Source organism: Saccopteryx leptura, chromosome 12 (genome assembly GCF_036850995.1).
Source record: "Saccopteryx leptura isolate mSacLep1 chromosome 12, mSacLep1_pri_phased_curated, whole genome shotgun sequence".
Lineage (NCBI taxonomy): Eukaryota > Metazoa > Chordata > Mammalia > Chiroptera > Emballonuridae > Saccopteryx > Saccopteryx leptura.
This window is the reverse complement of record NC_089514.1, coordinates 13198122-13226025: the sequence shown is the minus strand read 5'-3', so window position 1 is coordinate 13226025 and position 27904 is coordinate 13198122. Positions and strand designations below refer to the sequence as shown.

At 49.6% G+C, this 27904-nt stretch overlaps 1 protein-coding gene across 1 annotated transcript in view; it reads right to left on the bottom strand.

Moving 5' to 3' along the window:
* JAZF1 (JAZF zinc finger 1) overlaps positions 1-27904 on the bottom strand; it is a 327157-nt gene that overhangs the window by 83413 nt on the left and 215840 nt on the right. The gene's annotated exons all lie outside the window — the stretch shown is intronic.

The following is a 27904-nucleotide window of genomic DNA, read 5'->3' as shown; positions in this document are numbered from 1 at the left end:
ACACACAAAAAAATAAAATAAAATAATAAAATACGGTATATGTGGCCCTGGCGGGTGGCTCAGTGGATAAAGATTGACTCGGCATGCCAGAGTTCACGGGTTTGAGCCCTTATCAGGGCACATATAAGAAGTAATCAGCCCTGGCAGGTTGGCTCAGTGGTAGAGCGCCGGCCTGGCGTGAGGAAGTCCCGGGTTCGATTCCCGGCCAGGGCACACAGGAGAAGTGCCCATCTGCTTCTCCACCCCTCCCCCTCTCCTTCCTCTCTGTCTCTCTCTTCCCCTCCCGCAGCCGAGGCTCCACTGGAGCAAAAGATGGCCCGGGCACTGGGGATGGCTCCTTGGCCTCTTCCCCAGGCACTAGAATGGCTCTGGTCGTGACAGAGCGACGCCCTGGATGGGCAGAGCATCGCCCCCTGGTGGGCGTGCCGGGTGGATCCCGGTCGGGCGCATGCGGGAGTCTGTCTGACTGCCTCCCCGTTTCCAGCTTCAGAAAAATACAAAAAAAAAAAAAAAAAAAAAAAAAAAAAGTAATCCATCCGCATCCCAGTCCGACACTCTATCCACTGCACCACCACCTGGTCAGGCAAAAAGAAGTAATCAATAAATACACAATTAAGTGGAACAATGAAATGAAACAAGTTTATGCCTCTCTTTCTCTTCCCCCTTCCTCTTCCTCTCAAATCAATGGAAAAAAATTTTATGGTATATCCATACACTGGAACATTATTTGGCAACAAACACAAAATACTGAAACGTACTATTAACATGGGTAAAACTTGCAAACATTATACTAAGTGAAAGCAGGCAGACACAAAGGCCACAGGACTCCATTTACACGTAATGTCCAGAATAGGCCACTCTATAGACAGAGAGTAGATTAGTGGTTGCCGTGGGCTGGAAAAGCGGGCGGCAGAGTGAAAACAAATGTGTATGTGGTTTCTTTCCAGGGGACGAAAATATTATAAAACCAGATTGTGGCAACGGACACACAACTCTGTGAATACACTAAAACCGTTCAAGTATAGGTTTCAAATAAGTGTAAATTATCTCTCAGTAAAGCTGTTAAAAAGATTCAAGTGAAGGGTTTTCAGCTGCTACACACAAACAAAATGGAAGACATTTATATAAAAAAATATAAAATGTCCATAGTCTCTGTGACCCTGTAGTTCCCAAGCCCCCCAGGACCACATTAGAGGAGGAATCGGTTCCTCTTTGATGAGGTCACGTGGCTGTCAGCAGCAGCAGTGGGACCAGAACCCCAGCTGCCTGAGTTCCACGCAGACCTGGGACAAGGGTGAGGCAAGGACTCCCGGAGCCCCACATGTAAAGAGGGGCCCCTGTCGGTGCCTGGCCTGCCTGGCCCAGCTCCGGTTCTGTACACATGGGAACACGCTCTTTCCACATGAACTCCCCGGACGTGCAAAACGAGACCATCTGTAAACAGCAACGCTATTGTTAAAACTCCAACCATCATTCCTCATTTGTTTTTCCTATAAATGTTCTTAAAAAAAAAAAAAAAGAGGTTCTTTTTCTTTGCTTTGCTTTGACTTTAGGGAAAAGAGAGATGACCCAAAGACTCAGAGGTTAGGCAGAGTTTGGAAGGAAAGCTGAGTGAGAAAAAGTACTTCCTTGCCAAGAGGACATGTTTTCTCTGGTGACCAGAAGTAACAACACTGCTCATTTTAACTGTTTCACTTAGCGTGGTCTTCACAACACGTCTCTGCAGCTGCCAGTTCCGCCAATAACCTGCCAACCTTCTTACTCATCTGTGTCTATACCAGCATGCTTCATTTCCACTGGTTGACTTTGTGAGTACAATGAATAAAGGTTTCCATTATGGAGGAAAAAAACCAGCTTATCAGTGGACACAGTCTGTTACGGAAAAAATGTTGAGTTGCTGATACTCGACAATGCTTTATTTTTTATTTGCACCTTTATGCACTTTCTCTAAGGTAAGCTCAGCACATGCCCTCGGCATGTTGCTTGGTTTGTATCCAATGCACGCACTCAGGTACCAAGTGTTCTTGGAAGAGTACTTAGGCTTTCACCCTTACTTTGTCCACCTGTTTACTTCTACCAAGACTTAGATGACAGCAGTCAAGAATAAAACACTCTCCCTCATCCCGATGACCTATCCTGCTCGCCGATGGCCGAAAATGGCTCCTAAGGCCAGCCTCTCGGTTTGACAACAGCCAATCAGAGCACGAGAAGATTCTGTTTACTATCCCCTCCAGAATGAACTGCATCTTTAGCTCAACACATTCTCATACCGTTTCCGACTTTAATCATAGCCAAGTATTTCAGATTGCGCCCTGCTTGGTAACCTCAAATTCAAGGCTCTCACTACACAGTGAGTTAAACAAGGTGCCCGGGCTTTTCTGTGCTAATGCTTTTCAGGTTTTGCTCTATTTGTTTTCCCAAACAAGCCTTTTACTCATTCCTAAGTCTTCACGAGAGGCTTTGCCAACAGCGTCAGAGGGTCTTCAGGAACTTACATTGTTTGCTGTCAGTCAGAGTTGCCAAAGCCTTGCCAACGTTACTTTCTGAGTATACGTCTAAGAGACCCAACGACTGGGGCACTAGGAAGAACACTCTTGTACCCAAGCCATATCTGCTATGGGGGAGCCATTACACTTAGTAGTCAGAAGGACTCATGAGGAGGAACTTACAGACAAGGTTTGAAACCCCACTCCACCCACTACTAGCTCTGGGCACACTGCTCAGCTCAGCGCGGCTCCTTTCCCTAACTGAGAAACGGGGGCCACAGAACACCTCCTCCGCTGGATTAAAGGAGGGGCGTGGTAGTTACTCAAGAAAGGCAGCAGCTACTGTTGCTGCTGTTGAGCGTCTGCCTTCGGGATGCTTCCACGACATGCTCTTCTTCTGGTCTGCTCCGAGGTCAACAAAGTACGATCCTTCTCTTCCAAGAGCACATGGGCTGACAGGGAAAGAAACTACTGCCTCGGAAACACTCCACAAGCAGCAGAATAGGTTTACTGCTTACAAATAAGGCCAAAAATAAAAAATCAAGCAATTGTTGTCCCTTCTTGTTTTTATGAATATATAATAGAATCAATATGCTATGAACAAGCTTTGTATCCTCCATTAGGAAATCTCATATACCTGACTGAATAGGACTGTCCATTAAAATTTGTTTATCTCCTTGTTTCTTGGGAATTCAAAAGCAACAAACATACTTTACCATACACATTCAAACAATACAGAATATTATTTTTAATTTTTTAAGTTAAGTTTATTGGGGCGATATCAGTTAATAAGAGTCTATAGGCTTCCAGGAACTTTGCATGCTGCGTCACCTGTGTACTGCACTGTGTGCCCAGTGCAAACCCTTTATAATGCAAGACGGGGAGGTGCCCGAAGTCCCAGCCCAACCACACTGCCGGCTGCAGGGAAATACTCCAGACTGCGTTTTTCTGTGCATTTTCTTTGCCAGCTTTTAAAATCTATAAGTAGAAGATTGTACCACTTTGAAAATTGCTTCCTTTTTTCTCTTTAAACTGAGCAATACATCTTGGGCATCTTTTTTTTAGGACAGTGATTGTGGGCCTACCTCACAGTGTTCAACGGGATGGATACGCTCAATGAAACCTATCTCAAACGGAAGAGCATTTTGGCTATTTTCAGTTTCTTTCTTTACAAACAATACTTTCATGGCCAACTTCTTCACAAATTCATGGTCTGACCCGGTCTCCAGACATTGAAGAACGGTTCTTCCAAGTTTCAATTTCATCCTTTGGAATGAAAGGCCGTTAGCATCCTTAAATGAACCCTGCTAAGTACGCCTTCTTCTCTTTAGAAAATTTACGTGATACTGTACAAGCACGGCTTGTTTTGTTCTTCACTTTTCAACATGAACTGAAACAAAAAGAAACAACAGCCAAGCATCTGTGTTTATGTTAAAATCTACAAACCTGTTTCTCTGTCCTGGCCTTCATCTATTCAGTAGCTCTTTGCCTCTGAACCTCCCTGGAGATTTAGAGTATATTAATCTCAGCTTTGCCTTCGCAGGTGCTATAGCCCTGGGCAAGTTCCTTACTGCCGTGCCTCAGTTACCTCATCTGTGAAATGGGGATACTATGGATGTGAGGATTAAACGGATTAATACGTTGCAAAGTGCTTTGAACAGTACCTGGCAATAAGAGCTCAATCAATAGTAGCTATTATTATTAATAGCTGTGTGGTTGGGTTTAACTTCAGAGCTGAAAACCCCATTTCTGCGCCTATAAGGGGAGGGTGTCTCGTTCTTGCTTCCACAGGGCACTGCCTCTTTCGCCTCCCTGGCTGTTTAGCTACAAACCAGACGCTTGGGCCATGTCTCTAAAACACCCCTCGTGCTGCAATGCCAAGTAGCAGCTGGCCACGCGATGTGGCTTGAGCAGCACAGAGCAGACATTTCCGCTCCAAAATCCACTCACAAAATATTACGGTTAGAGATGCATTAGGACAGGGGTCTCAAACTCGCGGCCCGCCCACCAATTTTGTGCGGCCTGCAGACTAATCAAAAACTTCGTGGATTAGTCTGCGGGCCAGTCTGCGGGCCGCACAAAAAAAGGCCTGAGTTTGAGACCCCTGCATTAGGAGGATGCCTGGGGAGCCCTCAGTTATCAGAAACTCACTGCTTTAAAAAGCCAAGGTTCCTGGGAAGAAGAAACTGCCTCTGTTATCAGCTCACAGCTTCGCAAAGGTGAGCTGACAGGGAGCCCAACCCAAAGGGGTGGAAGCGATAGCTTGGGGGTGGGGGCGGGCTGAGGGCGTGGGGGTGGGGGCGGGCTGAGGGCGTGGGGGTGGGGGCGGGCTGAGGGCGTGGGTGCAAACTGCGCGAAGGGGGAGAGCAGGGTGGGCAGGAAGGCTTCCTTCCAGGGTCCAGTTTGCAGCCCCTGCCCCGGCCCAGCCCCCTGGGCACACCCAGCCAGGCTGAGCGGGCCCGCTGGGCATCCCCACAGTGGGTGGCCCTGTGCCCTGTCCTCCCATCCCGGCCAGTTAACCACCGCCTTGCTTCCCCTCCGCACTCCTCTTACGGCAACTTCGGCACTGAGCGGGTTTGGGCGACGAACGAAAGGGGGCCCTTCCGATGTGGGGTGATCCTGCATGAGGCCACAGGCTGGAGCCATTACGGTGACGTTCCTCTGTTTGGCACTGACCACGGAAGCCTGGTTTTACAGCTCCTTACTGGTCTGTCTCCCCCAACTTCGTGAGAACTTCTGTGAGGACTCGGATCAGTTTTCACCCCGGGTCCCCATCATGAGATCTACACACCATTGCTTATTGGGAAGAAGAAATCAGAATTGGGGGCCGTTTTCTCTTCTGTCTGAAATGAACCCCATCACTGTGGAGAGCCGGTTGAAAGCTGCCTCTGGCCACCATGGCCAATGAGGATGACTCTGAGGACTGAGGCAGGCAGTGGTCAGACTGCAGGGGGGTGGGGACCCAGTGCGATGGCAGCTCTGAGGACTGAGGCAGGCAGTAGGTCAGACTGCAGGGGGGTGGGGACCCAGTGCGATGGCAGCTCTGAGGACTGAGGCAGGCAGTGGGTCAGACTGCAGGGGGGCGGGGACCCAGTGCGATGGCAGCTCTGAGGACTGAGGCAGGCAGTGGGTCAGACTGCAGGGGGGCGGGGACCCAGTGCGATGGCAGCTCTGAGGACTGAGGCAGGCAGTGGGTCAGACTGCAGGCGGGCGGGGGACCCAGTGCGATGGCAGCTCTGAGGACTGAGGCAGGCAGTGGGTCAGACTGCAGGCGGGCGGGGGACCCAGTGCGATGGCAGCTCTGAGGACTGAGGCAGGCAGTAGGTCAGACTGCAGGGCGGGCAGGGACCCAGTGCGATGGCAGCTCTGAGGACTGAGGCAGGCAGTGGGTCAGACTGCAGGGGGGCGGGGACCCAGTGCGATGGCAGCTCTGAGGACTGAGGCAGGCAGTGGGTCAGACTGCAGGGGGGCGGGGACCCAGTGCGATGGCAGCTCTGAGGACTGAGGCAGGCAGTAGTCAGACTGCAGGCGGGCGGGGGACCCAGTGCGATGGCAGCTCTGAGGACTGAGGCAGGCAGTGGTCAGACTGCAGGCGGGCGGGGGACCCAGTGCGATGGCAGCTCTGAGGACTGAGGCAGGCAGTGGTCAGACTGCAGGGCGGGCGGGGGACCCAGTGCGATGGCAGCTCTGAGGACTGAGGCAGGCAGTGGTCAGACTGCAGGCGGGCGGGGGACCCAGTGCGATGGCAGCTCTGAGGACTGAGGCAGGCAGTGGGTCAGACTGCAGGGCGGGCGGGGACCCAGTGCGATGGCAGCTCTGAGGACTGAGGCAGGCAGTGGTCAGACTGCGGGGCGGGCGGGGGACCCAGTGCGATGGCAGCTCTGAGGACTGAGGCAGGCAGTGGTCAGACTGCAGGCGGGCGGGGGACCCAGTGCGATGGCAGCTCTGAGGACTGAGGCAGGCAGTGGGTCAGACTGCAGGGCGGGCGGGGACCCAGTGCGATGGCAGCTCTGAGGACTGAGGCAGGCAGTGGGTCAGACTGCAGGGGGGCGGGGACCCAGTGCGATGGCAGCTCTGAGGACTGAGGCAGGCAGTGGGTCAGACTGCAGGGCGGGCGGGGACCCAGTGCGATGGCAGCTCTGAGGACTGAGGCAGGCAGTGGGTCAGACTGCAGGGGGGTGGGGACCCAGTGCGACGGCAGCGAGCAGCTCCCAGTGGCCTGGAAGGGAGGCTGTGCCCACGTGGTCCCCCACCCCGTCCTCCTCTCTCTGACCTGTCACGGAACCCTGCATCAATTCTGAGCGCACCCCTTTCTGTGCCATTTGAAATGAACCCCCAGAACACACAGTCCTCTTCAGTGTTTGTGGTTAAGTTCCTCATAAGAGCTGATGAAAAAAGGCAACACGTTCTTCTGTGGCCACCCTGAGCCTTCCCACCGTCCACCTCTGCTCCTCGGCTCCGTCCGGACGTCTGGGCACCCTTCCCCGGTCCCGTCACCACCTGCCGCACCCTCACGGTGGCCTAGACCCACCTCACCACACCCCCCCCCGCCTTAGTCTCATTCATTTTATATCTGCAGCCCGTGTGTCCGTGCACAGCACACAGCACACAGCGCTCTCTGCCTTAGGCGTTCACCTGCGTCTCTCTACAGGGAATGACCACAAAGCACACGCAGGCTTCTAATGAAAGCTCTCTGACGATGGCAGGGGCGTGGCTGAAATCCCCCAGGTCTGATGACAGCACCCAGATGCCATCGATGGTCCATGCCAGCCACAGGCCACTGGTTCCTGGGGGTGGGGGTGGGGCTCTGGCAAGGCTGCCTGGGTCCTGGGTCTTCAGACCAATGCAGCAGCCTTTGAAATTATTTTTCTACTGCAACCCAAGCCTCTCCACTTGATAAACAAACGGCACATTTGCTGTGGATTCTGTAACTGACCTTCTACACTGTTTTTTTGTCAACAAAATTTACTGTATTCATAAATACTAATGTTCTCATTGGGTTCCCCGTCTTTAGTATACTGTAAATTATCAGCAAGTACATAAATGTCTCGGCCTGGTAATAGAGTGGGCTGAAATGACTTCTTTTCTCCTTTAAAGATGTTGCATGTTTTCAAATGGGGGGTGTTGCTAATTAACTTGAAGTGCCATAAATCGCCCCCGTATGAACTGAAGACAAGCAAAGTTGCATGAAATTAAAAGTACAGTATCTGACTAATGTTAACAAATTAGGCATGCCTTCCGGAGGCACAGTTTCTGTTTGGAGTTGTCAGTTTATTAATGCGGAGGGATTGGGGGTGCTAGAAACAGCCTCCTAGAAACAGCCGTGCCAAATGAGCCTTTCAAAAGTCATTTTTCTGGGGGGAGGGGGGGCAATCAATTAGGAGTAAGATTTCAAGCTTTCAAACAATTCCCACTCAGGCCATCTCAACAGAGCGCCTCCTCTTCCTTCATGAATGAGCTCGATTTGGGGACCTGAGCCTTTTGCCACTATCGGTCCCGATTAGCACTGTAAATATGAAAATCAAATGTTACTACTTGGCCTAATTTTCTTTCAGCCTGCAGTTAATCTTTATTCCGCCTTAATGAGTATTTATTGTGTGACCCTGACAGCTTGCTACTGCTGTGATAAATGATCTGATTCAAGTCCGATTAAAAATGCAACCCTGAGTGCTAATTATCTCAACAGACCTGCTTAATAATAGCATTTCTTGTCAATTATGGAATCTCAGCATGGGTGTCAATAGCAGCAAATGCACAGGGCTACCTCAGACGCTGACTTCCCATAATGCCCCTTTACTCGTCATATGTAAATCAGAGCGCTTCTGTACCTGCGATGACCTTTTATTAGCAAACTGTCAAAATGATAAAACTAGCCACAGCAAAATCCCCACTACCATACAATTAGGGGCTCCAGCTTCGGACAACAGGAGGTCAATCAGACACAGCTAATCATGATGCATCTTACTTATGGCCTGTCCAGCAGGAGGAATGAGCTGTTTTGGAAATTTATGCCAGCGTATGCCTGACCCACAGGAGGGAAGCATGCGACCGCCGGCCCCGCGGCTGGAGAGGTGGGGGCGTGGAATCACACACTTCTACAATGTTTCAGGTCGTCTGGAACCAAACCTGAGTTCAATTTCAGCTCTGTCACTTACTTGCTGTGACTTGGAATAAATGACTTCAACTGGAAAATGGAGCCAAGTCCGTTCACCTCATCGATGAAGGGTGTGAGGGGTTGGGGTGAGAATTAAGAGGTAACAAAGTGTAGAGACACTCAGCGTGGTGCTATCACATGGTGGGTGATAAATATCCGTTATCGCCTCTCCCCCCCACCCCCGCCCCCGCGCTGGTTTTGTTCCCATGACCAAGGTAACAGGCAACAGACGCTACAAGCAACACTCAGGAAGCTGTGGCTCTGTGTCCTGTACAGCGTCTTACCCGCACCCTGCCATTTCACGGTCAGAACGAAACAAGAGCCGAGCTGGAAGCTGCCCCTCCCCCATAGGTCCTTCAGCACAGCCTCTGGTTGACAGGTACAAATGCCTTAACGTCAACTTCTCAAAACCAACGACGAGACTCCTGACTCCTCCTGTCCGAAGCGCACACTCTGCAGACAACCTCGGGAACGGTAGAAGGGGCGCTTACTGAACTGAGCATTCACTCGGGGCCGGTCACTGTGGGCAGCGCCTTAATCCAACAATAACTCTCTTCTCAGCTTCCCTTCGGGCGCCAGGCGATGGGTTAAGAGAGGTGAGAGGACTTGCCCCACAGCCCACAAGGAGCAGGTTTCAGTCCCCACGCCTGCGCTGAGCCCCGACACCCCCATTTCTCAAACGAGGAGGGACCCCTCATGATGTGCTTTATGATGAATGCTTTAAGTAGAGAGGACAGGGGAGGTTGACACTGGCCTGAGAATGTGACACTCGACTGCTGTGTGGCATCTGGATTATAAGGGACAGTGAACGGCATGTGTCTTCTGACTCTCTGAGATGACAAACCACAGACTGGCCGGGCAGGGACCAAGTCTGAAACAGGCCTCAGTCTTGTTATGGCTGTAGGGGGTGCTGGGCAACGGAGTGAGGGGAGCTACCATTTTGTCACATGACTTCAAGCATTTTCAGCCTTAGGGGGTCATCTGGGGGACACAAACCTCCGCTCCCCTGGTTCTCAGTCCACAGAGTCCTGCTTTCCCAAGGGGAAACACCATCACTGCGTGATTCTGCCACACTGCCACCTCCAGCCTCACCTGCCTGCCCTCCCCAGGACGGCCCGACAAGGACGCAGGGTGGCACAGGGGTCCCAAGAATCACTAGCAACCTCCTCAAAAAAGGCTCTGAACTTTCCCAGGTCAGATGGGCACCCGTCTCAAGAGAGCCCCTGTTAACATACACATGCTCGCGGCTCCTACGCCTGGATCGGGAGGCCTGTGTGGGAAGGACAGAGAATTCCTCCTGTTTGGTGACGGCCAGGCTGGTACATCCCCAGTGGCCACGCCCAGGGTGGCTTGCAAGAAGGATTCAGGGCGATGGGAACGGTGCCTGGGAAAGGTAAGCGGTGGACACGCCCCCACCGCTAAGCCAGATGCTGTGTGGCTGGACGGCTAACGAGGCCCAGACGCGGGTCTCCTGGCAACGGATATGGGGATAGGCGAGGGGTGATGGAAGAAAGCACGTGAGCAAAGTTTCCCTCTGCAATCACGTGTCCCCTCTTCCCCACACCCCACACCTCGGGCCTCCTCCATTATTACTTCCTTCACATCTGATCTCAAGTTAGGAAGCAAACCTTTCCCTCGGTGTGGTGCCAAGTTAGTGCCACGAGGGTGGAACGCAAGTGTTTCATAAACGCTGTGTGGGCTCCTTTTCCTCTCAGCAGTGAGGTCAGTCCTCCCCTCCCCCACGGGCCCTGCTGTGTCCCCGTCAAGTGCCTGTGCCGACATTTCCTCTGGTGAGTGCTGCGAGCTGTCACTTGGGTAGAGGCACACAGCTCTTTCTCCAGGACGGGAGCTGAGACTTGACGCGGTCCCCGGAGAGAGCCGGAGGTCCCGTTTTCCACACCTGAAGCTTCTTATCACCTTGTTCTGTCGAGGTGGAGCCAGGTTTCACTTGGGAATAAAACCTCGTGGGCTTAGGTCTCTCTCCCGACTTTCACACTTCCTTTGATGCCTAGGACACCGCGCAATGTCGATATGAAATGACTCTGCGCCACTTCCCTCCTCGGTGTGGCCTTAAAACGGCCATTTGCATTCCACAGAATGTTTCGCAGGAACTAGGAAAACACATCCTCTACAGACCAAGTTTCGCGTGAAAATTACGGCCCCGCTGGGCAGAGCCTAATGGCCTGACACCATTTAACTCCCTCTGAACAGCACAGAGGGAACTAAATCTTTCAAACACTCGAGTAACCAGGAACGGGATGTATGTACCGGTGTGCTCCGAGACTCCCACTGGTACCCGCTGCATCCAGGTTGTTCTGTGCAGGAGCCCAGCTCAGCAGAAAGCCTGGCTCCTCGGCTGACAGTGCATTTGGTTTCAACAGGCCTTTGCTCGCCTGCAGACCGTCCCTTATTTTTTCTGGGTATCCAGCCCTTTGCCATTTGGCTGCCTGTTTTGAAGAATATGCCTGTCGACACATGTCTACTGAAAAAAATTAAGTAATCTGAAATACAAACTGTGACTTAAAATGGTGAACTATAATTTGTTTTGTATGTGGATGCCAGATTTGAGCGGCTATTATCAATTTTTTTTTTCCATTTTATAATGTTGACCACATCTTAAAAATTAATTATGCCTGCTATTTATTTCCCAGCCCTGGTCTCAGGCCAACGAAAGAGTTCCTTGAACTTGCCTGAAACATATGGACGCAGGATCTCTTTATGGTTTTTGGTCAAGTCACGTTCTTCCAAAAACTCGTGCAGGGGTCACACGAGAACCTTGGGTGCTGTCATTTGCCCGAAGCTGTTTCCATTAGCAACCATATCCATAAAAACACATGTCAGCAGTCAACACTCCAGCACCGTGAGGAGAGCCAGCCCCAGGGAGCTTTATTTCTATTTTTGGGCCTCGCTGTCCCTCCAAGGGGCAGGAAAGGGTGCTGGATCACTTGGCTCTGCAGGAAACCCCTCGCCTAATTCTGTTCCTCTAAACCACATCTTTTTTGGAGGCCTGTCTTCAGCAGGGATGGGGCTGCTGATACACTTTGCATTTCAAGAAGTAATCCGTGACACCCCCCACTACGCACTGTCCTCACTGTCATCTTAAAGAACAATCACAAGACCGACAGGAAGATGGTTGTTTCTTCTCGAATCTTTGGGGAAGTGTCTGAGAATCCACTTTGGTCCTTCTGAGGTACTGAATTAACCCCTCCTATCCCCCTATCACCCCCCCCCCAAAGCTTTAAAAAAATCTTCCAAGGCCAGAGTTTAAACTTTCAGCTGTTGGGCTCACAGTTAGAAAAATCAAGTAAAACAAGAAGATATTATTTCAAGCAGAATTGAGGGCCTGGGTCCTGGCTTTATACAAAATTAAGTCAGTGCTATTGCATGAAATATCTGGGGAAGCCCGGTGGGTGAGCCACGCCCAGACCAACTTTCCAGACTGGGAGGGACGCTCCTGAGAGTCCCCGCTGAGCATCTTTCTGGGTGGCCTCTCCCGACTTCTGACCTTGAGGTAGACCTGCGGAGCCCTCTGCACTCCTCTCTCCGTCCCAGGGCCCCCCTGGGTCCCCGGCAGGTCCGATTGCTTCAGCTGTTCCCCTCCTCCTCTCTGAAAGTTACCCCTGCTTAGCCGACCAGGCCTGGTGACACCTGTCACTCCTTCATGGCTCCCTGCTCCCCTCCGGAGCGGTAGCCAACACACAGCTGGGCATGGTGCCCTTGCGAGGGGTTCTCAGGGTGAGCTGCACCCGCACAGCCTGGGTACCTGTCAAATACTGCTGGACTCCAACCCAGACCTATGTGATCTGTATGGAGTTCCAATCTGAGAGGCTCTCTGGCCTGGAGCTAAGAGACCTTGAAAATAACCAATTTCTCAAGAGTTCCTGAGTGATCCAGGAATTTGGGGGCAGTCCTCAGAATAGCGACAACCACAGCAGCCACCTTCCGAAATCTCACAGGTGAAGGGCTCATTCTACGTGGGCAACCGGGAAATATGTCTACACCTGTAGTAGGTTTAGTAACTTAGTCTAGCCGGGAAATTAAATATTCGAGTTACCACATACACTACTACATAGGGATGCGTCATTTTGAAGACTTAACCTATGGACGATTTACTTAACACGCCAAACTTGAAGGCATTTGGGGACCTTGATGTGCCAAGAGTGTAGCACTGGCCGGCAGGGACTAGGGTTGAAGCCACCTCTGTTTGACCTGAACGTTACTGGAGAAAGAGCTGGAGAGTTTCCAGGGTTCCCCCGACAACCACTCCTGTCTCCTTGAGAATGTCGAGAGCTCAGTGCTCACAGCGCGGTGACTTGAGTAACTTCTAAAAGTCAACTGGGAGAATGCAGACGCCTGAGCTGCACGTCACCCCTTCTGGGCCAGCATCCCTGGAGGTTGGAGCCAGGGACCTGTGCCTTTAAGATCTCCGCAGGTCACACTGAGGAAGGGCTATACGTGGGAGCTACTGCTCTAGGCCACTCCGTGGCTCCAAAGGAAGCCTGAGTGTTGTTGCTACCTAACCTCAATCACAAACCGGTATTTATACACGGAGATTTAGACTAAGTAGAATTGTGAATCTAAAGGCACAGAAGGGTTTCGGCTCTGTGCCAGTCCTTGATAAATGAGGTTTATTTATTGAGGTTGTGTCTATATGCTTAGTAAACTGTTGGTCTATTCATTACTCAAATTCGGGAGGACAGCATAGCACGTTAATTCACAAATACGGGCTACTAACAAGTGCCGCTGTCCTCAGAGGGGAAAGAAAGCCCTGAAATGTTCTGAGCGGCCACGCTATCTATCTGTGCCCAATGCATTTCATCAGAAACGGCTCTACATTTTTTACTCTCAGGAAAACTTGATTAAAGTCTAGATCATTTCAGAGTGGAATCACAATGTAATGTTTTCCGTCTGTCAGGTGAAAATAAAAGGCTTATGTCTGCTACATGTGCCGTTTTCTCTGATAAAGCACGTGATATGCATTTTGATTACCTTCAGAGAGTCTAGGCTTTTGCTGCTTGTTCGTAGGGTAGATTTTTAATCACTATGCCTTGAAGATGCTTATAATGACATATGTTTGCAAAATAGTTTTCCATGCGTGTTCAAATGCTTCCAAGATTAAAATAACTGTCTTGTGTATTTTGTTCTCTGCTAACAGTTCAATTTCATTTCATCACTGGACTTTTTCTAATGGATTTATAATCACCACATAATAGTAGCCGTCCACAAAGAATATAATAGGAACAATTAGTTTACCAGGAATCTACCATTCACAGTGACTCTGTTCGCCATCTTCGTCGCTAGAGTGTCTGCTTGTTTCAAATGCATCTGCTTTAATATACCATTTATTTCTTGACATTTCACATAACTTAGTCAAGTCCATACTCCTTAATTTCTCCCTTTGATCCGTGATGATCTGCAAACCAACCAACTATAAAATTTGAAATGTAGCAATTTACTTTTTTTCTCTCCTCTCCTTCTATTCGGTTATTTACATCGCTAGTGACATATGGTAATAAATTGCCATCACCATTCACTCCTCACCGTGGATCAAAGCCCTGCAGTGCTTGATGAAAATTTATTAGGCCTCTGCCCACTGATTCCCACCTGGCTGCTCACAGTGCCCGTGGCCAGCGCTGCCGTGGGCTGGCTGGAGCCGGGACTCTGATGACTAACAGCTGGGCATCTCAGCCAGCCGAAACCGGTCTCCATCCTCCAGGGCTGGCCTCCCCTGCCTTCCTCTTGCTTTTTCCTCATCTTTTCTACATCTTTGCTCAACTCGTCGCAGAGGCTGCCAGGGAGGCCAAGAAGCCTGAGAGGCTGCTGGGGCGAAGGCGCAGTGGCACACGTGCTGACGACAGGGACCCGTGTGCTCAGTTGGAAGGTGACAGGCGGCTCACGGAGGGGCGTCTGGAACTCAGGGGAACCAGGCAAAGAGAGGAACTCTCGGAGGGGCTCTACTGGGAGATTTATAGGACCCACGGGTGTTTCCATCTGTGCTCAGTTCTGACCTGCTTCATGCCACGGCGCTCCGGCTTATTACCGCAGGATGGTCAAATAACGGCATGCTGGCATTCGGTACAATTTATACAGGGGGCAGCTGTTTCTTCTCCCCTCGCATGGGTCTCATCTAATCAAACAAAGCTGGCAATAAATATTACAGACTTTTAGGTCGAAATGAGCCTTATTTTCTTTTTCTACATTAATTTTTCCTACTACATCACAGTTACTATGGAAAAAAGAACCCAAACAGAAACCTTAGTAATAGCCTCTAATTACCGCCACAGCGATGACTTAGCATTTATGCACCCTTGACTTTGCAAGGCGTTGGAAGAATCCCAACAGCCCCATATTCTGAAGAGAACTTCAGGCACGTGACAGCTTTCCCGGCCCGGGTGTGAGGGACAGGAGCGCAGCCATGGTCTGTGTATGTGGAGAGGCGGCAAGGACCGGCAGAGAGTTCTACACTTTTCAAAACATGGAGGACTCCAGCTTGGTGCTATTTATCGCTTCTCACAGTAATATTAACCAAGCCACGAGTCCTTCTTGTGAACCATACCCCTGCTTTTTGGTGACTAAAAAAGAACAAAAACTCCCGGATTTAAAATATCATACTTGAAGGTCGCGGTTGAGTTTTGGAGCTCGATCTTTGAAGTTTCTACCTACAGGCACAGCACAGACTGTGTGTTCTCCAGTGTTTCCCAACCACCAGTCCGTGAAAGCCTTAAACACTGTTGTATGCACATTATAGACCCAATGATAATAGACCCCGTAATCCTCATACATCAGGGTGGTAAACTCTTTCAACAGGCCATTACCTACTAGCTGCATACATATGTCCCATAGAAGCTGCTCCCTCCATCAGTTTCAACCTTTGCACCATTATCTAGACTGTTCCTTTTTGCTCCCTACGCCACTCCAGAATCCTTCAATTCAGTCAGTCAGATCAAGTCTTCAGAACCATATTTCTCCATATCAGGGTTTTTTTTTTTTTTCTTTTTTTCTTTTTTTTCTTTTTCTGAAGCTGGAAACGGGGAGAGACAGTCAGACAGACTCCCGCATGCGCCTGACCGGGACCCACCCGGCACGCCCACCAGGGGCGATGCTCTGCCCACCAGGGGGCGATGCTCTGCCCCTCCGGGGCGTCGCTGTGCTGCGACCAGAGCCACTCTAGCACCTGGGGCAGAGGCCAAGGAGCCATCCCCAGCGCCCGGGCCATCTTTGCTCCAATGGAGCCTTGGCTGCGGGAGGGGAAGAGAGAGACAGAGAGGAAGGAGGGGGGGTTGGAGAAGCAAATGGGCGCTTCTCCTATGTGCCCTGGCCGGGAATTGAACCCGGGTCCCCGCGCACACCAGGCCGATGCTCTACCGCTGAGCCAACCATCCAGGGCCCATATCAGGGTTTTTGATAAGAGGCAATGCCCAACAGAAGGACCCCGGCTTGTCCTGCCAGTCCCTGGGTACCACCTGTCTCCCCTGACCCTCTCCACAGCCATGCCCACCTGGCACGGCAGCATTTTTCCTTTTCCTCTTTGGTAGCTGAGGTCCCCACACTGCCAGCTTTCAGAATGCCTGTGTGGTCCCAAGACCCAAGTTACAGGCAAGGAAATGCTGTCACGCTCACGGCGTGATGCCCACCTTTGCCACGTGGGTCCTGACCCATAAAATGGGCTCCTGTGGTCAGTTAAAATCCTACCTCCGAGCCAATGCCAGTCTCTAAGAAACTCCACTTCATGGCTTGGCCAGCTCTGAAGGATGTATGTCAGGAGCCTCAATCTTCCCCTTTCAGATTCAGTGAAACTATCTCCCCATTGTCTCCTAATCCCAAGAAACTCCCAGGATTTCTGACCATGAGATTCCCTCCCTTCTGTTGTTGGACACCCAGAGCCAGACTTATATTAGAGAGATTTCCCTATTCTTTATTTTTTCTTTTTACAGAGACAGAGAGAGAGTTAGAGAGAGGGATAGATAGGGACAGACAGACAGGAACAGAGAGAGATGAGAAGCATCATCAATTTTTCGTCACGACACCTTAGTTGTTCATTGATTGCTTTCTCATATGTGCCTTGACCGCGGGCCTTCAGCAGACCGAGTAACCCCTTGCTCGAGCCAGTGACCTTGGGTCCAAGCTGGTGAGCTTTGCTCAAACCAGATGAGCCCGCACCCAAGCTGGTGACCTCGGGGTCTTGAACCTGGGTCCTCCGCATCCCAGTCCGACGCTCTATCCACTGTGCCACCGCCTGGTCAGGCGATTTCCCTGTTCATTATCATACTTCTGACACAACCTCACCCTGCTCCACTCCTCGTTGTTAACACAGGTGTCCGTTTGAGTTTCACACACATCCGTTAACATTTTCAAGGTTCAAGCCTTGGCAGTACTGTCACGAGCACAGCAAATCAGAGTAGGGAGAGCAGCAGGTTCTGTGGTCTGTCACATACTACAGCAGTGGTTGCTCGGGTCAGCTAGAACTCAGAGTCAGACTTCCCTTTTTCATTGCAGAGTTGAGTTCATACAGTCAGAAGCCACAGTTGCCCCTCTAGACAGTTGACAGTGAATCATTTTAAGGCCTAAATATGCAAAACTGCTTCATTTTCAAGATCAGCCAGTGTCCTCGGGCATGTCTGAAGCCGTCTTCTCGGAACGCTAACCTTCAAGAGGGGCTGGGACTGTCCAGTGGCCCCGTCTACTGTGATGACGATCCACCACAGGAAACCACCCATAAACAGACACTATCATGCTCTTGGGACCTTTGAGGGAGTCTGGGTAGGCACATATTTTACTGAAAAATGGGCTTTTTATCATAATGACCTTAATTATCACCAATTTATAGTAACTGAAAACTACAGATCAAACATTGGGCTAGTATTTATGAAATCATTCCAACTTTGAATCACACTGAATAACCAAAACTTGAATTCTACATTACCCTACTGAATACTCACTATGTTTTCTGAGCTAGATATTTACTCCAATACTCTGGCCTACAGTGTGCTGCATAGAACGACACCAAGTGGTTGTCACAATATTCACATATTAACTGTTACTCCAAGGCCAAATATAGGACACAATACCTACAAATCAACACAATAAATTCCTATTAAAAATGCACCAATCTGAATTTCACTCCTAAAAAAAAGACACATCCCTTGTGTACAAGATGGTTTGTCCTTTCTTCTCTAATTTTCTGCAACTATAAAACGAAGTCACTACCTTTTCATTTTTAAATGATATTTAAAGAAATGCTTGTATGAGCTCCACAACTGTGCCCATTTTTTAAATTTTAACTTGATATTTAGCGGAACTTATTAGGGTGACACTAATTAACACAATCACATAGGTTTCAGGTACCTAACTCCACAACACATCTCTGTACACTGCATTGTGTGTTCACCCCTGCGCCCCTCCCCCACCCCAAGTCAAATAGGAAAAGACCTAAATAGGACTTATTTACTTCCATTTACCCATCTTACTCAGCAGCTTGGCTCGGTGCCTACCACAGAGTAAGAACTCAATAAACAGTTATTATTATTAAGCCCATTTCCCGTATTTAAGTATGCTCCTCCATTGTAATCTGGGTGTGATAACTTCCCTTCAGGAATGCTATTCTAGCTCAACCTTTGATGTCTTATAATGCTCCTCACCTTGACACTCCCTGATGCAATATCTCTGCTAAGACAAAAGAACAGTACTATGACCCTACAAAATGGTATAGGTTTCCATTAAATAATGCTTTTTTAAAAACCAGGTTCTAAAGCATTTGCTACCACGGTGTATGCAGACACAAAGGAAAAGCATGCATTTGAGATATGAAACCATGAGCCCTGTGTTCAGCTATCTGATTTTCCTTTGGAAGCACACTTGCTCTGGAGCTGAAGAATCCAAGTGTGCCCATTCTTGTATAAAGGATTCATTCCTTCTGCAAACATTCTGACATTCGAGATTCTCAAACTGGCTAATCATGAGGTTACTGGAGTGGGTGCTCAGAGCGGTCGCATTACCAACAGCTCACTTCAACAGAACCATGAGTTTGTGTTCCATTCTAGGGTACAAATAGGAGTAAGAACCAGCCCTTTCCTTTAAGGAGCCCCGAGGGAAGGCAGGAACGCAGACAGACATAACCACCTGCACAAAAGGTGGAGACATGAGGCATCACTGAGCACACAGGAGTAATTACCTCTAACGCTGGGGAGAGGTCAGGGAAGCCTTTCTGAAGGTGGGTTTTGAGGGATCGACTGGAGTTGACCAGATACAGAAGGGGACTAGGGTATTTGATCCTGACACCCAGTGAGATGGGTCCTATGCTTCACCTGTGTCACCACCAATTCAAACTGGAGCCCCTCCCCCACTTTCCAAGACAGGCTTTGACAATATAGATGCAGCTCCCCCGAGTACAAAACGACATTCCCACCCACAGCTTCTCTGTGACATTCCTCCCTAGGCCCCAGGGTAAAACCAACAGCTGAACTACAAATCTAGCAAGAAGTCAAATCCCTGAGACCTTCCCCAGGTGGGCGAGCTTCAGCTGGGAGGGCAGTTGTGTCTCTGGATGGAAACTCGTGGAGGAAAAGGGACTGAAGGGAACTGTTACCAGCTCCGGGGCTCAGAGAGCTAAACAAGCATGTTCCTTTTTGATTCAAATCAGATGTTATCAATGTTAGCCCGGGTTGCTCTCTTATAAGCACAGATGCAGAGATGCAGTTAAAACATGTTTAAAACATGTTCAGGAAAAATACATTAAGATAGTTTTATTCTTATGAGAGTACAAGCATGGTAGAGATTTGAAGGCACCTGCTATCAATATTATTTTTTAAAAATCTTACCTATTTGATCCCTTAAATGTTACCAAATGGAACCACATCCTGATCAACAAAGAGCTTCATAATAAATAAAGTCATCTTTAGCCCAGAGAAAAAAGGGTCGTTTCTTTTGGTCGCTCCAAGGGCAGTAGCTTGGGATATAAGTTACAGTATTAGCACGGTCCGGAGCTTATTTTATTTTAAAAGCATGGAGCAAATATTTGACAATGCTTCAAGTTCCACCAAACTCAACTTCTTCCAGCTGGCAAGCCACAGGCTGAAAAGTCAAGTCACATAAGGCTATACCGCCCCACGTCCTAAAAATATTCTCCACCATCGGGCAATTTTTTCAAGCCCCTCTAATCCTACGTGTAGGTGGATAAATTTTATGCTCGAATAACATTTAAAGGTGTGGGCTTTTTGTAAACTACAGCCAAGAGGTAAAAGCTGTCCAAATCCAGTTCTGGCATTCACCGAAAAGGTGACATTTGATTTTTTACATTTTACATGCATAAAAAGATTTACAAACTTCACGCTGAACCTAAAATGTGACGTTTTAGTCACCAAGGCAAATGACACAAACCCAGCCCTTTGACACGACACTTGGCTGAAGGGCCCGAGTTCATTGCAGGCTCCGCTCTGAGAGGGTGAGTGGTTCCAAAGAGCCTGTGGTTTGGCCTGGGCCCTGGACCTCAGAACTGACCTGATCAGATGGGTCCAAGTCCTCCGAATCTCTAACAGAGCTCGGAGGATGTGTTTTGATAGGGGCGAGGGGAGGATAAAAAAAAACAAAACAAAACGAATTTAACCCAAACAACTGGAAAACAGAATGAAAATGATGTTTAAGCCCCTTTAGAGATCAGAACCAAGATCTGTAAAAAACATACCCATCGTAAGTTATGGGCTGGGTCTGTGAGAAGGTGACAAACTTCCCCAGCGCCCTGGGGAAAAGAGGGCCTGTTTATCCTGGAGAGTTCACCAGAGACGCCACAGCGGTGGCATGAGCACAGCTCCAGCACGGGAACAGGGTGCTGGAGGCTGGGCTCCCTGGCCCTCCACGCCGGCCCCACCCTCGTGCCCCGCCAGACCGCTCCCCGCAGTGTGCGGGCTCTTCCCTCGGCCGGTGCCTCCCAGGCAGTCTGCCCAGAACCAGCAGAGACCAGGTTTTCCGTTTCTAACTGCAGACACCCCGGAGACTTCTGACAGGCATCTCTCGCCACCTGCCTTAGGTCGGCCACCTCAGGGACCCCGCCCATTACAGCGCCTATAGGTAAACACATCAGTTGGGAAGTGTCACAGTGTTTTCTTTTCCTTGGTTCCCTTCACTTAATTTCCTCCCCAGGCCGGCTGGGGGTAGGGAAGGCCCCCGTGACTATGCAGCGTGGACAAAAGTGGCCCTCGGGAAGCTCAGCGCTGGTTGCCACCTGCCCAGGGATGCCGACTATGGATCCGCCAAAGTGTGGGAACACTCGCTTAAGATGATGGCTTTTGCTGGACCTCCTTGTCCACTTGCAATATCAATCCTCCCCTTCACCCCCAGAAGGAAGTCCAGTCTCCAACTCCAGTGGCTGTTCACTAGCACGACTGGTCAGCCCATACCAGAAATGATGGCCAAACTCGGCAACTCAAAGAAAGGTAGCTTAGGGCTGTGGTCCCCAACCTTTTTTTGGGCCACGGACCGGTTTAATGTCAGAAAATATTTTCACGGACCGGCCTTTAGGGTGGGACAGATCAATGTATCACGTGACTGAGACAAGCATCAAGAGTGAGTCTTAAGACGAATGTAACAGAGGGAATCTGGTCATTTAAAAAAATAAAAATAAAACATCGTTCAGACTTAAATATAAATAAAACGGAAATAATGTAAGTTATTTATTCTTTCTCTGCGGACCGGTACCAAATGGCCCACGGACTGTTACCGGTCCGCGGCCCGGGGGTTGGGGACCACTGGCTTAGGGGACTCACCTGTAACGTGTAAAGCTGATGGCCATGAACACCAACTGCGTGCCAGTCTCAGTCCGTGGGCAAGGGCAAGGCAGGCCAGGGTCCAGCCTGCAACGAGAGCCCTCTAGAGGCACTGCCCTCGGCTCTTCTCCGGGCTCCGACGGGACTCTTTTAATTGACTTTTTCTAACTCCATGACAATGAAGGAACCTAGCCAATAAATTCCTGTGGCTTGGCCTACATATACTTCTTAAAATATATATTAGTCTTTTACATATTTAATGTTGGCTTCTGCCAGATTTGTGAAGTAATAGAAAAAAGTGGTCATACGTGAAACACATCCTTTGTAACTCAGGAAAATCAAGCCAACACGCATTCCCTGAATTCAGTGTGTTTTTAGAAGAAAGAAGTGTAATTTATATCGTTTCATTTATAACGGTGCTAAGTTAATGCTCTTGGCTGCTTTTGACAGAGACCTTTCCAATCGGACCGAGAGGATCTGTTTCCCTGAAACACTTTCAGTACTCAAGGACTTTTAATTAGCTTTCGAGAGAGTGTTTTCCTGACGGACACCGCCTCCCCAAAGCCTTGTAAGTTTCCTGGCTTTACTAAAAAAGAACAAGAGGTTGACTCAGACTCTTCCAGTTTCAGGCTTTCTGTGGGTCAAGAGCAAATGGCTGTTTTGCAAAATTGGGTGCAACTGCTAGGGACGGAGGGAGGCAGGCCTCCTTCCCTGCCCTCCCAACCCCAGTCCCCAAGCCCGCTCAGCAATCTGGCCGCATGTGCTATTTTACCACTGATGGGGAGGCCTCACTGAAAGGTTTGTTTTTACACAAGAACATCAGCAGCAAGAGGTAATAATATACGAGACCACAATTAGGCATGACCTTGATTTAATGAAGTGCTTCCTCAAGGGTCCCCCCGGTCAAACAAAGGTGAGGACCCCGGCACTAGGCACCGTTAATCAGTTTAAATAAAAAGTTCTGAGGTTTTCATCTGTTTTGTGAATCTTTCAGGTTTGCATCAAGAACAGGTACCTGTGACCTACAGCATTTTCCAAACTTAGTTGACCACAGAATCCTTCTGAAGAGCATCTCACGGAAGGTGCGTTAGAAGAAGTCCCTTCAGGACAAGCTGCCTTCATTTACTGAATTAACAGAGCGAGGGACGGATGAGCAGATGAGCTTATGTTTTGATGGGGGTGTGGGGGGGATAGGAGGTGTAGATGTTCAGAGGGTGGAGGGCCAAGAAAAGCCTCGAGTTGGGTGCAGAGATCAACCATGACTCTCAAAGCTACTAAGACGGCCCTGGCCGGTTGGCTCAGCGGTAGAGCATCGGCCTAGCGTGCGGAGGACCCGGGTTCGATTCCCGGCCAGGGCACACAGGAGAAGCGCCCATTTGCTTCTCCACCCCTCCGCCGCGCCTTCCTCTCTGTCTCTCTCTTCCCCTCCCGCAGCCAAGGCTCCATTGGAGCAAAGATGGCCCCGGGCGCTGGGGATGGCTCTGTGGCCTCTGCCTCAGGCGCTAGAGTGGCTCTGGTCGCAACATGGCGACGCCCCGGAGGGGCAGAGCATCGCCCCCTGGTGGGTAGAGCATAGCCCCTGGTGGGCGTGCCGGGTGGATCCCGGTCGGGCGCATGCGGGAGTCTGTCTGACTGTCTCTCCCTGTTTCCAGCTTCTGAAAAATGCAAAAAAAAAGAAAAAAAGAAAAAAAAAAAAAAGCTACTAAGACGACCCTATGCGGAAGGGTGAGAGGGCACAAGTCCGGAGACCACCAGGAATGTCGCACAAAGGCCAAAGGGGAGGGTGGGATGAAAGTGTGGTCGTGCCAAACTTAACCCATCCCGCCATTCTGGCTAAGGCCAGGCCAGGCTGGGCCAGCGTGGGCACCTGCGTCCACGACACAGGGCCGGCGGGTCTGAGAAGATCTACACATCGTAAATTCAGCCACTTGGGGACCAGGAGGCCTGAGAGGCAATCAACGCTGTGGAAGTACTGTCTCCGAAGTAAGAATCTATTCATTTGAGATCCCACAGAATACGGCTGCAGTGGATAACAGCCAATCACGCTTTTGATTGACACAGTAAAATGAACGTCTGTGCTGCTGATTTATTCTGTCCTGCCCCGAGCCTGCACTTCCCCTCCCCTCCCTCCCTGGCGACCAAGGCCTGTGTGGGCCTGACATAGGGACCTCCCTCGCTCTCCTGGGTAAGTGAACTGTGCTCAGAGAGATCCTCAAAGCATCCTCCTGTGACCCGGGCACGGTACCCCGGCTGGCACCTGCCCTCAGTGGGCCACGTTTATTCCCGGACCTGCTAGCTTGTGTGTCCTAGACATTCAGCACCTCAGAAGCGGTTCTTAGTGCTTATTCATTTCACTTCTAAAATAAATAAACCCATTCTGTGCTTTTTATTTTCTAGGAAATGGTGACACACTGGATGATGTTCAAGGTGGCCTCAGAGGAAGTGACATCTTGGGCCAGTTTCCTTATGGGGACGTTTCTGCAGGATTTCCAGTTATGAAGCTGGCAAGAAGCGTTGCAACTGCCCAGAACATCCGCTATAGATGCCTCAGAAATGGATGAATAAGACCGGACTCAGCAATAAACCCAAACGGGGTGCTTCGGGTGACCTGGGGCGCCAGATTCTCTTCCCCGTCCTGGCTCCACTGCTGTAACGTTATTGAGGAGCTCCGAATATTTTAAGATCCCACCTTACAAATGCCCTGCTCTACCCGCAGCCGGCTGCAGTTACACTGTGAGATTAATGAATTCATAGGCCGTGTCTAAGGGTTTAACGGCTTCTCAAGAGAACAGGGCGCACACGCAGCTAGACTCCGATGACAAATCATAAAAGCTTCTAAATAAGAAACCTCGATTAGTTAATTAAAATTTGCTAATTGAAAAGTCTAGTATAGCATGTAAAATATCCCAGACCTCTCGGCACAGCAATAAAGCGCACACCTAACATACCTCCCAGACAAGTAAGACATATCTGCGTAGTGGGAGAACTTAGTGCCATCAGGGGTGATAAGAGATGAGAGAGCAGGTCACCACCTAGAGGCCGGGAGAGTGGTCTAAGGAATGAAGAGTGGAAATTATTATTATTTATAACTGAGAGCAGGTGTGAGGAATAAGGTCACCTCTGTTAATTTACTAATTTCTTACGAATCCTACCCCTTCAGATTCCTCTCCCAGCAATGGCATAAGGGCTTATTTAAAACAAACAAAGGAAAAAAACCACGCACAGGTTTTGACCAGTTTTGTACCTTTTAACCTCTTGCCCTGTCCCAAAGGGATGCACATGATACTCAGGGTGGCTCGACAAGAAAGCTCCAAATGTGTCACGAAGGGGACTGATGCACAGTTTCCACTAAGAACAGTGCCGATGTTGGAAGGGAAGGGAAGGGCTGCCTTCTAAAGCAAGCAGACAGAAAACATTTTTAAAAATGCCACACAACCAAGTCCAGGGGAAAGAAGGACGGACGATCACGGAGCTAGGGACACTACCGGCGCCAGCGGACCAGCCTCCTGTGTGCGGTGCGGGCGCGTGGCTGCAGTGCCCGACCCTGCACGCTGGCTGTCCCAGCTCATCACACCCTGCACGCTGGCGCCGTGCCAAGTGGCTCGGTGGAGGCTGAAGCCCAGCCAGGTGCTCTGACTCGTTCTTGTTAGGGACGGAGCGCCCAGTTCTGTGCGGCTCATGGCGACTCACCAGAACTTGCAAGTCACGCAAGGTCGAATGTTTAGCCTTTTGAGTTCAGTCTTGGAATTTGCTTTTGCTGTCTGTCTGCACCAGACCCACTCTGCTGTGCGCCAGTCAGGCCTCCTTTCAAAAAATGTTGGGAGAAGAGAATGGATGATGGAGGGAGGGAGGGGCGACAATCAGAGAGAATGCTGGGAGTGACTTGCTAACAGAAGTCAGCTCAGTACGAATGTAACAGTGGTTGTAATCCCAGCGACAGGAAGAGCAGAGGAATAGTGTTACGATTATCAGTAGCAGTGGTGGGTAGCAAAATCCTGACAGCAGTAATATCAATAATATTAGCAACTGTTTTCACTCCATGAAAATCTGTGTACGATTTTCTTAATATTTATTATGCTTACTTTACAGATAAGAAAATTGTGCTCTGAGGGTAGGCAACCTGCCTATGGTCATACACAGAGTAAATAAGTCTCTTATATCCTGATGCTTTCGAGCCATACTTAGGTGCTCTGGACAAATAACACCTCTAAGTCATTTATTGTTTCACTCCTTTCACATGGAATGTCATTCTCTTTTACCTCTAGCTAGTGAACTCCTACTTATACTACAAAGCCTAACTCATTGTCTCCTTCCTCCATGAAGCTGCTCCAATTACAACAGTTGCTCAAATAACATTGTCTCTCGATAATGTTGACAGCCTAAATAGGAACTTAACTCTTGCTTTTATTAACTCGCCTATGGTAAAACCGGTTTACTTCTCTGTCATTTTGCTTCAAGTCGCAAGGTCTGTCAACAACATGAAGTGGGGGACCACTGTAGTTCAAAATTCCTCTGAAGTCGGAGCACTGACCATTTGAGCTCCTACTCACACGACGACCTGTGACATACTTTACACTGTTATTTAAGTTTCCGTGTGTGTCAGCCGACTTGAATGAATGAACTACATTTTATATTTCTTTGTCTCCCCTACAGTACCTGGCATTTGTGGGCATATATTATCTTCATTTCTTACAGATGCTAAGGCCAGACACACCAATCAGTGCAGCATGTAACAGGGGCCAAAGTGGTGTTAGGGTGAAATACTGTAACCTCATCATTGACTTCACTCAGCATAAAAATGCATTTAAATTTTACCCCAAATTCCTCTTTGTGGAAAAAAGTACACATCTGTGAGCAACTTTCTAACAGAAAAAAAAGGGCAAATTTCAGAACATGAAATCTTCCCAGTTCATTAGACCTACTTATCTATTTAACTAAAAGCCTTTTCACTGGAAAATTTCATAATAGTTAACAATTCACCTGTCTCTTTTAAACCAAACCACCAAAAGTATCCAAGAAGTCCAAAAGTGAGAATTTCCTCCTTGGAGAGAAAAACCTCTGGTTTCTGGGTGCAAATTTTTAACCTGCATATCTGTCTTCCTGGGTTCACTGTACTTAGGTTGCATATAAAATTGGGGGGGGGGGGCTGGCCAGTTGGCTCAGCGGTAGAGCGTCAGCCCAGCATGTGGAAGTCCCAGGTTCGATTCCTGGCCAGGGCACACAGGAGAAGCACCCATCTGCTTCTCCACCCTTCCCCCTCTCCTTCCTCTCTCTCTCTCTCTCTCTCTTCCCCTCCCACAGCCAAGGTTCCATTGGAGCAAAGTTGGCCCCAGGCACTGAGGACGAGTTCATGGCCTCCACCCCAGGTGCTAGAATGGCTCTGGTTGCAATGGAGCAATGCCCCAGATGGGCAGAGCATCACCCTCTAGGGGGCATGGCAGTGGATTCCGGTCGGGCGCATGTGGGAGTCTGTCTGACTGCTTCCCAGCTTCTCACTTCAGAAAAAAAAAATTTTTCTTTTGGCCACATGCATTTTGGGATAACCCATGATAAATTAACTTAGTATGAAGACAGAAGAAACATGGAGTAAAGGTGTGACCAGGATGGACTGGCTCGAATAGTTTCCGATAGTCTTTGCTGGAATGTGCTTCGATACATGGAGAAGTTAGGCTGCGATGTGAGGGGGACGCCAGCCTCGCTGTGGACAAGTTCTGGACAGCAACAGGACTCAGGCTGCTGTGGCCGCCCTGACGGTCCCCAGTTTCAGCAGAGTGAGAACTGAAGGGGCCCAATGAAAAGTCAAGTGGCAGGAGGGTGGCCTCTGGAGGAACAGCGCTGTTTCCAGAACCTATAGGAGGCTGTGTCAGCATGTCCCCACCTCCAACAGCTCCTTGCAGCTGCTGACCCGGCAGAAGAGCCTGCTGGGAGGTGGGGGCTGGTGGAAGGGAAGCAGGAAGGGACGAAACCCCAGGGCAGGAGTCACGGGCAGACCCTGAAGGTGGGTAGCATAGATGACAGACACAGCGAAGAGAGACAAGTCATAAAGAAGCATGACAGACCAAAGAGAATACAGGAAAAATCAGGGTGCGATGGAGGGACCACGTGGGAGAAGGCAATGGAGTAGCCAACTCGGCAGATAAAATCTCGCCAGAATGGAAACCTGGCGTTGGAGGGCTTACCATTTAAACCGTCTTCTCCGAGCAGCTCGTTCAGCAATGACAGCTGTCGCTCATACAGTGCTCACTGTGCCAGCCACCGTTCTAAGTGCTGTTCACAGACTGCCACATTCAGTAGGCGCCACAGCCAGGGTAGCAATTGTTACCCTCATTTTACAGAAGTAGAAGCTAAGGCACAGAGCGTTTAAGTAACTTGCCCAAGGCTACACACCTTATCAGAGGGACAGAGGAGATTTGAACCCAAATAGTCTCCTTATGACACATGACTTGTATACGAGATGTAATTGCCCGAGGCAGGACTTCCAGTCCTGACTGCTGCCCACAGCTGAG